This window comes from Rutidosis leptorrhynchoides, chromosome 3 (genome assembly GCF_046630445.1).
Source record: "Rutidosis leptorrhynchoides isolate AG116_Rl617_1_P2 chromosome 3, CSIRO_AGI_Rlap_v1, whole genome shotgun sequence".
NCBI lineage: Eukaryota > Viridiplantae > Streptophyta > Magnoliopsida > Asterales > Asteraceae > Rutidosis > Rutidosis leptorrhynchoides.
Window position 1 is genome coordinate 500608249 of NC_092335.1, and position 15542 is coordinate 500623790.

A 15542-nucleotide genomic window follows, 5' to 3' on the forward strand; every position below is an offset into this window, starting at 1 on the left:
TCCAGAAGGTTTATAGAGATGATTTAGAACACATTTCATTTTATAACTATCATCTAAACTGGTCCGGATTTTAAAAATCAAATTTGGGTTTCTATTTTTTTTTCCGATTAAACAGTAGGTCTGTTTATAGTTTTATTCTTTTTTTTTGTTTTCTTTTAATACAATCAACTAGCAGCGATTGTTTCTGTGCTCATTTAAGAATCTATAGATGTTTAAATAATTGATTCGTGGATTGATTCCTGGTCGACTATTTTGAGGAAGAAGAATATGAATTAGGAATAAATGTAATATGGGTTATAAATAATTGAAAGGTGTTCAATTCAGAAAAACAGATATAGCTGAACGGTTGAGGGAGTGACTGGTGTTCGAGAGGTCTCGGGTTCGAGCCCGGTCTGAGGCAACTCTTTTTAGAAATCCGTTTTAAGGTAGTTTTCATTTTGAAAATTACTATTATTATTTTTATTATTATTGTTATTATTATTATTATTATTATTATTGTTATTACTATGATTATTAGTATTGTTATTGATATTATTGTATTATTAGTATTATAACACTTATTATTATTATTATCATAGTTATAAGTATTAAAACTATTATTGTTATTATTAACATTATTAATTTATTATTATTATTATTATAAATTTTGTCACTTAAGTATTGGTTATCATTATTATTAATATGATTATAGTTATAAATAAAAATAAAAATATTGTTATTATTATTACTGTTATTATTATATTTGTTTTAACGACTAATATATATTATCATGAGAAAATAGATACTAGGATTAATATTAGTATTAGTATCACTTTTAGTGCTATTATTATTATTATTATTAGTAACATAAGTATTATTATAAATATTATCATTATTATTAGTAATATAATCATTAGTATTATTAAACTTATTATCATTATCATCATTCTTACTAAAATTATTATTTTGTTATCACTAAAACTATCAATATTATCATAAATAGATACTTCTATATAAAAATACATTACGCTATACTTTTATTATTAAAAAGGGTATTAGTTAAGCTATATCAATCAATATATAAATATATACTAAACCTTAATATATAGTTTTTACTATTAGTGATAAGTAATAGTTATATAAAACTTATAAACTAAATATATCAAATTTATCTAAAAGTGACACTTTTAAGCATGTTTACTCTCAGGTATGAAATAAATCTTCCGCTGTGCATTTGCTCATATTACATGGAGTCATTCATGGCATATTTTGGACAGCACCTCGCAATGGGACCAAATGTTGATGACTTCGTCCAGGTGGATTAGGATGGGTTGTTAAAGTTGGTAGCAGAGCGGTGGTCTTAGCGAACCATGTCTTGCATTATTGTGTCTAACTGGTAGTTGTTAGGATGCATTAATGAGTCTGGACTTCGACCTGGTAGTTGCTAGGATACATTAATAAGTCTGGACTTGAACTTGGTCTGCATGTCAAGAATTTTGCTTACCATTCTTTGTCGAAAAATATCTACCTATCATTTTCAGTCTCGACACGTCTTTTTGCAATTATTGCATAGATGGTGTACATACAAATTCATATCCCATCACATTAAGCCTTGTCTGACACATCTCCTTAATTCCCTCCGTAATCTACGGGATCTTCTGTACTATATATAGGTATTCTATATAATTAAAATAACATCTGATATCCGAAAATCATTTCATATCAAAATCCTCTAACTAATCGTAAAAGATGGATCCTACACCTAGTTTGGATTCCATTAGTTCCGGGAGCGATTTTGAGATGTATATTGAAATAGACTCTGAAGTCAATAAACCTGAAGTGCCTCAACCATTTAGCTATTTTTCTTTCTGGAGGAGATGGGGGTGGGTCCGAGACTTACTCACTCGATGGAGAAATGAAGAAGGCGAACCCTACCGTGAACCAAACTTACCTTCTAACATCGGAGAAAACGATGTACTCACCTGTGAACCTATGCGCAACACTGTTTTCACCCTTCTTGCCAAAATATTCCGCCTCGAAGGTCGCATTATTGCAATATCAGAAAATATTCAACCCCTACTTCCGAATACCAATCGAAGGGGAATATTAGAAGAAGTTAGGGAACTTCGAATTGATAATCAAGATCTATCGAATCAGATGAGTGGGTGGATAAAAATGATAAAGGGTAGGATAGAAACCCTGACAAGAATGGTGCGTGATTTACAAGCTATACTTATTATACCAACGTCATCACCAGCCTCAGCACCAACAGCATTTGTACCACCGACAGCAACATCCACATCACCAGCCTTGACATCACCATCTGTACCGCGAGCATAATCTTCGTTCTACCTATCGTTATATCTACTTTATCTTTGTTCTACATATCAATCTACATCAATTATCTTCGTTCTACGTGGCGATTATGTAATCTCTAAAGTCTTAAAGATTATATATTCTCGTTTTAACGGTAAATTAAATGAGCTTAGTATCATATTGACTCATTAAATCTATGATTACATCTGAGGAAAATATATATGTATATATATTTTCATAAAGATTGTAATTAAAAATTCTTTCGTACAAACTGTTATTGGTGAAAATATTTTAACGGGTAGGTAATACCCGAGGAATATTTAGATTTCACATTAATAAGTACACTGTACATTCTTTCAAATCTAATTCAACAGTCATTTACTATCCTATTTACAACCACTGATATACGTATCCGTTCACCGCAGAATAACCATTTTCATTCAATTTCATATTTGGATTTTGATCTATCAGAATCCAACAAGTGGCATAATGAAGAAAATATTGGACAAAATAAAATTTGTTAGAAACAAACAATTTAACTATGAGAAGAATTTTGTTAAGAATCCACGCTAACTGTTCCTAGCTAACTGATTACATTTTATTTATCGCAATTTATATTCTCTCAATTTTATTTATCGTCATTTAATTTCCGTTATTTATTTTACGCACTTTAAATATCGGGACACGTATACAAGGTTTTAACATACCATATCGACGCATCTATATATATTATTTGGAATAACCATAGACACTCTATATGCTGTAATGCACGAGTTCGCTATACAGGGTTGAGGTTGATTCTACAATAATATATATACTTTGAGTTGTGATCGAGTCTGAGACATGTACACGGGTCACGATAAGTATTAATTAATTCGAATATTATATATTAAGCTATATATGAATTATTGGACTGTTAACTGTGGACTATCAACTGTGGACTACTAACATTGGACAATTAAAATGAATTAAAATACTGATTATAACATATGAAACTAAACAATTCTTCAAGTTTGCCACTTGATTTCATCTTAAACATCCTTTGTATCTTGACGATCACAATCAGCGTTTAATCATCTAAAAACCTTCGATATTCTTAAAAACCCTCGGTTTGATAACCGATGATCCAGATCCGTAAACTTTGAAAATGCTGACGAAGCAGTATGTTGTAGATGACCTAAATAGCCAAAAGTTTGATAATAAAGAATGGAATGTTGGGAACGCTCGATAGAAAATTTGGTGCTGAAAAATGGTTTGAGCTAACCATGAAGGAGACTGAGGACAAATACAAGGACCAAACCCTATATTCAAAGAATCCAGGTAATTCTGGATCCGATGAAACCTTCAACGAATATCTTGCTCCTTACTCATGTTAAAATCTTGCGGAAAATCTTTCTTTATCAACCTTCGAACTTAGAAATTCCAAAATATCATCATAAATATCCTCGATATTTCTGAGGATATTTTCATAAGTATTCTTGTCCGAAATGATATACCTCTTCGTGTTTTCTGTATTCCATTATATTGGAAACTTCTGTAAAATCTAAGTATAAATTAAGAATGAATTGTGGAGAAGTGTTAGGAATTGAAGCATGGATTAGTATAATATAATGACGCCCGGCCAACGTGATTATATTACAGTAAGTCATGCTGAGTTTCTAATGAAACGTGATGATGGTTCACAGCAGATCATACCATCATCATGTGTCATGTTACATAACTCTTTCATTCTGCTTAACTTCTAAACATATCAAGAAAATATATTCTTGATAGTTCTATTCTCAGTGATTCTGGTAATTTGACAAATCAAATCGTGCTATTATGTTCTTTCTTATTTAGAACATTAAGTTCTTTCGAAACTCCATACTTACGAAATCTGGACCATTACTCGTTTTACTAGAGGTCGAGAAGAGAATAAAAAGGCAAAGAGCTTTGAAACATAAGGGAAGATATAAAACTCGACAACAACACAGAAATCACAAACCGTGTACATTAATATGAATAGCAATATAAAGACACGGGAGTATGATAAACACAATAACCCCAAGAGCGAAGTAGAAATAAACAGATTCCTCCGGTGGTAGATGAAAAAGGAGAATGATCGATATGAAAGTCAAGAATATATCCAAAATTAAAACTGAATGAAGCATATTGACTGATGATTTGAAAGTATGAATTACGGAGTAAAATATAGAAAATGGGAGTGGCGGGAAGTAATGGAACAGAAGAAGTTCATTTATAGTAAAAATACCAGACAAAGAAATCAAGGCAGATTTCCGCATTTAATTACAGAGATCTTGATTTCCTTATTCGCCAAAAATCAAATCTTTTAGATTTCGATTATTTTCTTTAAATCCCTTAAATTTCGGAAATAAACTGTGACTACGTCACCGATTAAGTTGAACCTTCATTTACTCATTTTACTCTTTTGTGATAGCTTCACTTATACTCTTCACGTAATCGAATTGTTTTATCCATATAACTCACCGATGATAAAAAATCTAATTCCTAGCTCGTATGCGTCATGAAGACATACTTATTGTCAGCCATGACGATCCCAATCAAATTTCGGGACGAAATTTCTTTAACGGGTAGGTACTGTGACGACCCAAAAATTTCCGACCAAATTTAAACATTATTCTTTTATGATTTCGACAAGATAAGCAAAGTCTGTAATGTTGAGTCTCAAAAACTTTGAATTTTTATCAAATAAACTTCTACCATTTTCCGACGATTCACGAACAATAGAAATGTATATATAAATAATTATGTTAATAAACTACTATGAGATTCAGTTATTATGAAAAATAATTCTAAATAACTAAACTTGATATATTGAAAATAAATGATTTTGAACAACAATCGTTAGCAATAACAAAGTATTAAATGTATAAGGTTATACTTTGAATTCATTGTTTCAATATATATAAATTACATAGTTAGCTACGTAATAAAACTTGATATTTAAAAACATAATATTATAAAGTAGTTGGAATATATATATATTCATACCTAATTAGTACTATATGTATAAATATTAAACACTATGTAAATAATTAATATCATATGAATAAATGTAACTACAAGATAAAATATAGTTATTATATTAATGTTGTTATTATTACTTTCATTATCATTAAAATAAATATTACTATTAATATCAGTATTATTAATAATATTATACTTGATGCCTTAGATTTGTTACATTATTATTATTATTATTATTATTATTATTATTATTATTATTATTATTATTATTATTATTATTATTATTATTATTATTATTATTATTATTATTATTATTATTATTATTATTATTATTATTATTATTATTATGGTTAATATCATTATTATTATAATTAGTAATAAAATTATAAATGTAGTTATTATTAGGATTATTATTATTATTATTACTAAAAATTCACATATTTGCTTAAACATATTATTATCATTACTTTTATTATTTTTATCATTAATATTATTATTGCTAGTGCTAGTTGGATATTATTATTATTATTAATAGTTCTATTATTATTATTCTTAGTATTTTTTAATATTATTAGTATTACTATTATGAACATATTTATATTTTTTTAGTTATTAATATTTATTATATATAAATATCATACAAATATAATCCAAATCTGTTTTGGGTCACTTTCATTTTGTTATCTGCTCCCAAAGATTCTGTAGTTCACCACAACCCTACAAAGAATCGATCACATCCACTTTCCATATTTGTTTTTGGTCTAATTCCTTTATCCATCTAAATCTACTTTAATTTTTTTATTTATTTATTTCATGTTCTGTTTCTGATTTGTTCCTTGTCGAATCAGTTGGGGTACAAAACAAATTAAAATTGATTTGATCCAGCTGTAATAATAATTCTTAACTCCTATATAGCCTTCAGTTAGTACAATGTGTTTTAAAACAGAAAAATACAACAGAAAATAAAAAGAAAAACTCGCCATTTCTCTTTTCTGGTTTCATTTTTCAAAAGCTTCAAAAATGAATTAAATTTCAAAATCTAATAATGAGGTTTTATTGGGAATTCTCAAACCAAACTATCTGTAAAATTTTACGTCTCAATTTTCTGTATCGAAATCGAATTTGAGAGTCAAAGTATATTATCAAAAAAGTCAACGACTTTGTTCATAGTAAAATTCAATTTCGTGTTAATGATTTTGGATCAATTGATGCTCCAGAAGGTTTATAGAGATGATTTAGAACACATTTCGTTTTATAACTATCATCTAAACAGGTCCGGATTTTAAAAATCAAATTTGGGTTTCTATTTTTTTCCGATTAAACAGTAGGTCTGTTTATAGTTTTATTCTTTTTTTTGTTTCCTTTTAATACAATCAACTAGCAACGATTGTTTCTGTGCTCATTTAAGAATCTATAGATGTTTAAATAATTGATTCGTGGATTGATTCCTGGTCAACTATTTTGAGGAAGAAGAAGATGAATTAGGAATAAATGTAATATGGGTTATAAATAATTGAAAGGTGTTCAATTCAGAAAAACAGATATAGCTGAACGGTTGAGGGAGTGACTGGTGTTCGAGAGGTCTCGGGTTCGAGCCCGGTCTGAGGCAACTCTTTTTAGAAATCCGTTTTTAAGTTAGTTTTCATTTTCAAAATTACTATTATTATTTTTATTATTATTGTTATTATTATTATTATTGTTATTACTATGATTATTAGTATTGTTATTGATATTATTGTTATTATTAGTATTATAACACTTATTATTATTATTATCATAGTTATAAGTATTAAAACTATTATGTTTATTATTAACATTATTAATGTATTTATTATTATTATTATAAATTTTGTCACTTAAGTATTGGTTATCATTATTATTAATATGATTATAGTTATAAATAAAAATATTGTTATTATTATTACTGTTATTATTATATTTGTTTTAATGACTAATATATATTATCATGAGAAAATAGATACTAGGATTAATATTAGTATTAGTATCACTTTTAGTGCTATTATTATTATTATTATTAGTAACATAAGTATTATTATAAATATTATCATTATTATTAGTAATATAATCATTAGTATTATTAAACTTATTATTATTATCATCATTCTTACTAAAATTATTATTTTGTTATCACTAAAACTATCAATATTATCATAAATAGATACTTTTATATAAAAATACATTACGCTATATTTTTATTATTAAAAAGGGTATTAGTTAAGCTATATCAATCAATATATAAATATATACTAAACCTTAATATACAGTTTTTACTATTAGTGATAAGTAATAGTTATATAAAACTTATAAACTAAATATATCAAATTTATCTAAATAACATATAGTATAACAAGTATATTATTAATAACAAAATATATATATAATTGCTCAATTACGATTATATGTTTTAATATATATATATGAATAATATAGGTTCGTGAACCCGAGGCCAACCCTGCATTGTTCAGTTCCGTCGTATGCATATTATTACTACAAAATATCGTATTGTGAGTTTCATTTGCTCCCTTTTTAATTGCTTTTGCAATATATATATTTTGGGCTGAGAATACATGCAATATTTTATAAATGCTTTACGAAATAGAGACAAGTGATTAAAATGATATTCTGCGGATTGATGTGCTAGGTAATTTCGTTATATGTTATAAGAACATGTAAGCGCGAATCCTAAAGATAGATCTATCGGGCTTAACACCCCCATCCTGTAGGCTACACTAGACATAAGAGCTAGTGGGCGGATGTTTAGTACTTCGAGGATTATTTATACACTTGCGAGTGTACATATCCATCTTTGTGAAGATGACTTATTATATTATTGTTAAGGTTGGTTACTGAGACCTCAACATAAGCAGAACGGTTTTATACAGTTGCGAGTGTACATATATTTATAAACGGAAATCTTGTGGTCTATTAATATATATTGAAATGATTGTTATGATAAACCTATGAACTCACCAACCTTTTGGTTGACACTTTTAAGCATGTTTATTCTCAGGTATGAAAGAAATCTTTCGATGTGCATTTGCTCATATTACATGGAGTCATTCATGGCATATTTAGGACAACACCTCGCAATGGGACCAAATGTTGATGACTTCGTCCAGGTGGATTAGGACGGGTTGTTAAACCAGTACTGCACAACCTCCATTTCCAAGAATCTGCCTTCCCGCTACTAAAACTTGACGACTCCACCAATCTGCACAGCTGCTCCAATTCGTTGACATGTCTTCCTGTTAGCACACGCTTCCAATTCCAGTTTCCTATGCATTTATCGCCAACAGAACAAAACCTGTATTTTACTGTCGCATTTTGATCAGCTTCTAACCTAAATAACCTGTCGAGTTTGGTCTTAAAAGCCTCTTCTCCTATCTACGACTCATGCCAAAATGAGGTTGATTATATAGTCTCTCAATGTTATCCCTGACCTGAAGTATCCACTCAGGTCATCTTTCGCTTCGTGTGGGGCATCGGGGAGGGGGAGTTTTATCGGCCATGCCCTCTGATTGGTCCGGGTTTCCTCCAAGGCAGTAGTTAGAGGTGGGTTATACAACTACGGGAGATGAACGCGTGAGTGGTTTAATCCCACTGGGTGATACCAAACTGATGTAAAAAAAAAAATACTCCGTAATAAATAGCGAACTTCATTTATGGACTAATAAATAGACTACGTGTAAACTCTATCAGTTTGCCAAAAAAAAAAAAAGTAAACTCTATCAGTTAAAATTACTACAAGAATTTTTTTTTTTTTTTTTTTTTTTTTTTTTTTTTTTTTTTTAAGGCGAAGATTTATATAGCATAAAAGGAAAAGGCCCTCATCAAAACAATGAAGAACCTAAACGAGAAGGTACAATGACGGAGACTTGCACAGTCATAAAACGAAAGCAACATTGAAAGAGAAACAAAAGCTACATACATAACAAGAAGGGATTATGATCCCAAACATAAGATTGAAAGCTATAACAAAACTTAAGGTTGGTAGCCCAAAGGAAGACTTTAAGTTTGATGTTCCTCACAATGACCGACCGGCAAGTGAATTTATCATTGAAAATGATGTCATTTTGAGCTATCCAAATAGCCCAAAGGGTTGCGGGACCGATCATTTTCCAATACTTGGAGGCGTTGATCCCCATACCATAATACCAATCAAAAGAAAATTCCTCCACCGAATATGGAATGACCCACCGAATATTCCACCACCGAAACAACTCGGTCCATATTTTGAAAGACCAATTGCAATGTAATAAGAGATGTTCAATAGTTTCTTCTTCAAGCAAACACCAAACGCACAACTTTGAAATATTGGAAGGCAAAATGTGTCTTTGAGCTAGAATGACACGTACCGGAATGCTCTTCTTGATAGCTAACCAATGAAAAAGCATGACTTTGGATGGCACATTGTTGCCCCATATTACTTTGGGCCAGATTGGGGCAATGATAGACCCGGTTTGTATCACTAACTGCATTGCATCCGCTACCGAAAAAGAATCACACAAGTTATCATTCCAAAGAATGACATATGGCTCGTCATTAGAGAGTACAAAGGGATTAATAAAATCACTCAACTCTTGCCATTTAAATGATTCATAAGGATCAAGTTGTTGAGTAAAAGCTACTGCCCAACCAAACTGGACCAGATTCGGATCAGAGGGCCAACGAGCCTGATTAACAGTGAGATTTAGATTGGAACAAATAAGGAATAAAGAAGGAAAGTCGTCCTTCAAAATGTGCCCGTTCGCCCAAGAATCGAACCAAAAGAGAATACCCGCCCCGTTACCAACTTTCCACTTCCAAATGCTAGACCCCACAATACTTTTAGAGGTGTCATCTCTTTGTAAATTAACCAAGTCTCTCCAAATTGGTGAAAGTTGTGATGAACGTAGAGAAGACACATCATTCATAAACTTTCCCCGAAACGAAGGGCCGAAGGAAGACACAACAATAGACTTCCAAAGTGAAAGCTTGTTAGAATTAAGTTTCGACCACCACTTTGCAAGCAAGGCAACGTTTTTTAGTCTTAAAGGGGTAATACCTAAGCCACCCATTTCTTTAGGTAAGCAAACCGAATCCCATTTTACATGGCAAGTTTTCTTTTTGAGATAATCACCACTCCAAAGGAAATTTCTACGGTACCTCTCGAGCAATTTAATAATAGAAACGGGGGCTTTATAAATGGACATGTAATGAATCGGAAGATTGGAAATTACCGTGTTTACCATGACAAGGCGTCCTCCAAAAGAGAGACACCTTCCTTTCCAACCCGCAAGCTTTTTCTTGAACTTGAGAAGAATAAGATTCTACATGGAAAGTTTATCTCTATTTAGGCCAATCGGGATGCCTAAATATTCCAAGGGAAAAACACCAACTTTACAATTAAAAATATAGCCGAAAAGGACGTCATATCTTCCCTTGACACGTGGATGCCATACATAGTTGTTTTTATTGCATTCATTTGTAGCCCGGATAACTTGAAGAAAAGGTGCATGATATGCTTGATTCGATTTAATTCTTGGACGGAAGGTTGAGCGAAAATGATGGTGTCATTCGCGAATTGAGAGTGATTAATATTTAACCCGTTTCCAAAATGGCAGCCTATCAGAGACCCATTGGATAAGTCTAAAGAGAAGCTTGCTCAAAAATTCTGCTACAATGATGAACAAAAAAGAAGATAAGGGGTCTCCTTGTCTCAAGCTCCGTTTCATAGTACTTTCGCGAGAGGGAGAACCATTCAAAAGGATCGAAAAATTGATGTTGGAGATACACGTTTTAATCCAGGAGATGAACTTGGCACCAAACCCCATCTTTTCAAGAACAATAAGAAGGAATTCGTGCGACACACAATTGTAGGCTTTTGAGAAGTCGATTTTCAAAAGAATAATTGGACGCTTTTTTTTCTTGGCCATATGCACAACTTCATTTACAACCATAACACCGTCCATCAAAAGTCTTGACGGGACGAAACCATTTTGATTTTATCTTATAATAGAATGGATGACTTTCTTTAATCTATTAGCGAGCGTCTTGGCTAAAATTTTGTAAGTAGCGTTGATAAGAATAATAGGCCTCAATTGATCGATACTTTTAGCCGAATTGGTCTTAGGGATTAACACAATAAAGGAGGAATTGAAACCTTTTGGAAACGAAGGACTGGCGTAAAATTGATCAAAGACATCCATAATGTTATCCTCTAAAAAGTGCCATGACTTTTTGAAGAATTGCAAAGTAAAACCATCCGAGCCTGGAGTTTTGTTACCATCAAAAGCATTGACAACCTCTAGCACTTCTTTGGATTCGAAAACTGATTCAAGAACAGTACGTTGATGGGCTGAGATGTGGGCTAATTGTAACGAAGCCCATTCCAATTCAGTGAAAGTAACAGTGTTGTTGCACTTTGAGAAAAGAGATTCATAAAAACGAATAGCAAATTCTTTAACAATGGAAGGATCTTCTTCCCAAGAATTGTTGATTTGCATCCCCGCAATATAAGACAATTTTTGTTTGATTCTTGAAGCAAGATGAAAAAATCTTGAGTTTTTATCACCAAGTTTAAGCCATCTAAGTCTTGAATGAAGCCTATGCTTGGCTTCAATTTTGATCGTGGTCTTTTTCTTTAGTTTTTTTAATTTAACAAGATCAGTCGCCTCATCAACAGAGAGGTCATGAAGCTTATACAGGGATTTGATTCGAGAAATCTCATCCCCTATCACTTTAAGATCGACATTGTGTTGGTCCCTTTGAGAAATACACCAAGCTTTAAGATCAGATTTTAACAAACGGAGATTTTTGCCCATGACAAAAGCAGCCCACCCATCGGTTGTGTAAGAAGACCACAGGTTTTCGCATAAGTTGATAAAAGAAGCAGACGAAAGCCAAGTGTTGTTAAACCTAAACGGTTTGACCCCCCAGAAGCATAACATTTTTCCCCAAATCAAAGGTTTATGATCGGAACGATCGGGTTGACCCGTTTGGAGAATAGGATCGGGCCACAAGGTAGCCCATTTAACATTTATGAGAACTCTATCGATCCTTGAGAATTTGCCTAAAGGACCTTCCTACGTAAACTCGTCGTTTGCTAAAGCTTGATCGATCAGATTAGCATTCAAGATGAAACTGTTGAAGGATGCAATGTTATTAAGGTCAATGACTTCGCGTAGTCTTTCTTCCGGCGAACAAACCGCATTGAAATCGCCCAAAAAACATAAGGGACTCGGCCAATCACTATCTTTTTATCATGTTCTTGTTGTGGTGCATACACATTAACGATAAGGATGAGATTATTAGTAGGAGAATACCTCAAAATAGTGGCTATCCAAAATCTTTTCTTCCAACACATGATTAATTTGAAAAAGTCAGTTCTCCAAATTGAAACCAATCCACCCGATCTTCCAGTGGCATTAACTTGAACCGCGTCAAATGCAAAGTGTCTCCAAACTTCGTTTAAAACGGGTAGGGGCACGCTTTGAACCATGGTTTCTTGTATTGCTAAGAATTCTATTTGAAATAGATTGACAAGTGTACCCGCCATTCGACCTCTTGACTTTTCACCAAGGCCCCGGTATTCCACGAGGCTAGCCTCATTGTTTGGGAGAATTGGAAATGAGCTCATCATCCTTCATATCGCTCATAATGAAAACAAATTTAGCCATTTCTTCTTTGTGAGAGAGCTTTTTTGTACCAAAAGAGATCCCTTTATTTTTGCAGTTATTGTGATTTGTTGCTTGACCAACAACGTGGTTGATTTCACTCTCTGTATCAAAGTGGTCCGAATTGTCAATGGCAGAATCTTGATCGACCCAATTGATTTCGGATGAAGTAGGGTTACACTCACTATTTAGGGTATTGAAAGGAGTTATAGAAGGGATGCAACGGGCTTTTATTTTTCACAAGAGGCCTTACAATCGGCCTCCAAACACTGATCAGGATTAACATTGGAAGTGAGTTTAGTAGCAAAGGTTTCTTTAAAATTGGGGTTTAAAATAACAGTGGCAGTAGGATTTTTGAAAGAGTGGGAAGGAGAATTAGAAGGATTTTTTGGAGGTGAATGGCTAACGGTACGATAGTCATTATCATTGAGGTTAAAAGGTGAGGGTTGGGTAGAGGAATGGAAAGAGGTATTTGATTTGAACCCATCTTGTACAGTCCGTGCCTTTGCCTTATTTTTTGGGGGAAAAAAAGAGATTTTCTAATCTCTTGTGAAGCTTTTTCTTTCTCATCTACAATAGCCTTTTTGACTTTTTCCAATTAATTATGTATGACTTTTGGTTCCATAACCCTATCTAGCTTGGTAGGCTTAGTTGGAGTTTTGAAATTTGAAACCAAACCCTCCCCTGAAACGTCTATTTTTCCATCTTCAGGCACATTTTCCGGTGAAACTTTCGGCACCGGTGAGCTTTTTTCGTCAGTATTATTTTCCAGTGACTGCATAAACAGACGAAGGCGAGCGTTATACTCTTCAATTGTTTCATCGTTGATAATCACAATTGGATCGTCGATATATACTTCATCGAGCCAGAGATTAACAGAGGCCATATCTGCCACTTTTGCTTTAGTGTAACCCTTAATAGGTCCTGGATCGTTGACCTCTATCAAGGCAATTAACACGTCGGCCCTTTTGAGATTATAAGAATGTTGATCGATGTGAATCACTCTACCATAATTCTTAGCTACTTCAATGGTGCAATTTGGAGAAACACAATCGAATGGGATTCCTTCTATCCTCACTTTCGTGATTCTAAAGAATGTTTTTTTTTTTTTTTTTTTTTTTTTTTTTTTTTTTTTTGAATCATAGGAATGACCTCCATGAATTCTAACTCATTCAAGGTTGGCCCCATGGTCATTCTTTGAAAACTTTCGGGATCGCTACACTGAACCATGTAACCGTATGGTCCCCAAGCAGAAATCGACTTAATAGATATAAACCTACTCTTTAACCATTTGAAAAGTTTAAATGCATCAATAGGCTCTTTATCAATAATGAGTGCGGTTAAAGATAATCGATTACATGTTTCTTGATTAGTGGGGAGGTTAATCTTTACGCTATTATCTTTAGTGTATGGATATTTCTTATTGAAAGGAACAAAAAGATTACCAGTAGGGATGAAAGCGGTATTCAAATCCTTTTTGGCATACCCTACAAAAAGAGTCCTGTTGTTAACAAGATTACCATTCATATTGAATATGGCATCGTTTGCTTGAGATAACTTCTCAAATCTCACAAAGGCAAAAGAACGATTTTGTTTCCAAATCTCACAAAGGCAAAAGAACGATTTTGTTTCCAAGAGATCCCTTTAATAGTACCAAATGATTTGAACAGATTGTAGATGATAGATTGGTTAGTAAATTTGGATAATCCACCTTGGATTTTTTTTGAAAAATCGGATGATGTCGATTGTGGGTAAAGGGATTTTGATGATTGATAGGGATTGAATTTGGGAAAGTTGGTTTGAAATTAGAATGAGTTTTGTTTTGGTTGGGTGGGTAAGGTTTCTGAAAATTGTATGAATTCATTCTTTTTAATGGACATGTAAATATAAAGTTCGACCTACAAGATTTCGACCTAGTCTAAATCATCAATGATTAATAGAACGCATATAAAGTTCAAAAGGTCAAATCACTTCACTTTTTATTTTATAAAAAGAAAAAAGTAATGATATAATTTTCATTTAATCAGGTAGTGATTCCATTACTTGGTCCTACGCTAATAAGCCACATTCTATTATTCTACTCGTAATTTCTAACGGTGTCAACATACAAACCAAATAAATATACCGTTGAGGTTTCCACTTGGAAGGATGTATGATTAACTAATAATATGATCCTTTGTCAAACTATGACATCAATATTAGGTATGAATGAACATTAATTTAACCTATATACTATCATGGCTAGTTAATATCCATATCATGTGGATTCAAAATATCCTAAATTGTGGCTGAAGTTTATTATGATCAAATTCTAATACAAGAATAAGTTTGTAACACACCACAACTTCAAGTTCTAGATGGCTTGAGTTCTTATCAAGACTTCTAAACACCCTCTATGCAATTATCGGGTGCAACATTATCGAGCACGAATCTTTCACGAGCCATGTTTGAACATGCACCAAATCGACTCATTATGGAATCGATTTCCTTCATATCTTATAAGTTACTGCACATTTTTTTCCGAATGGCATTATCAGCATCAGAGGGACTTAACCACCTCGATCATATGCCACACACAGGGGC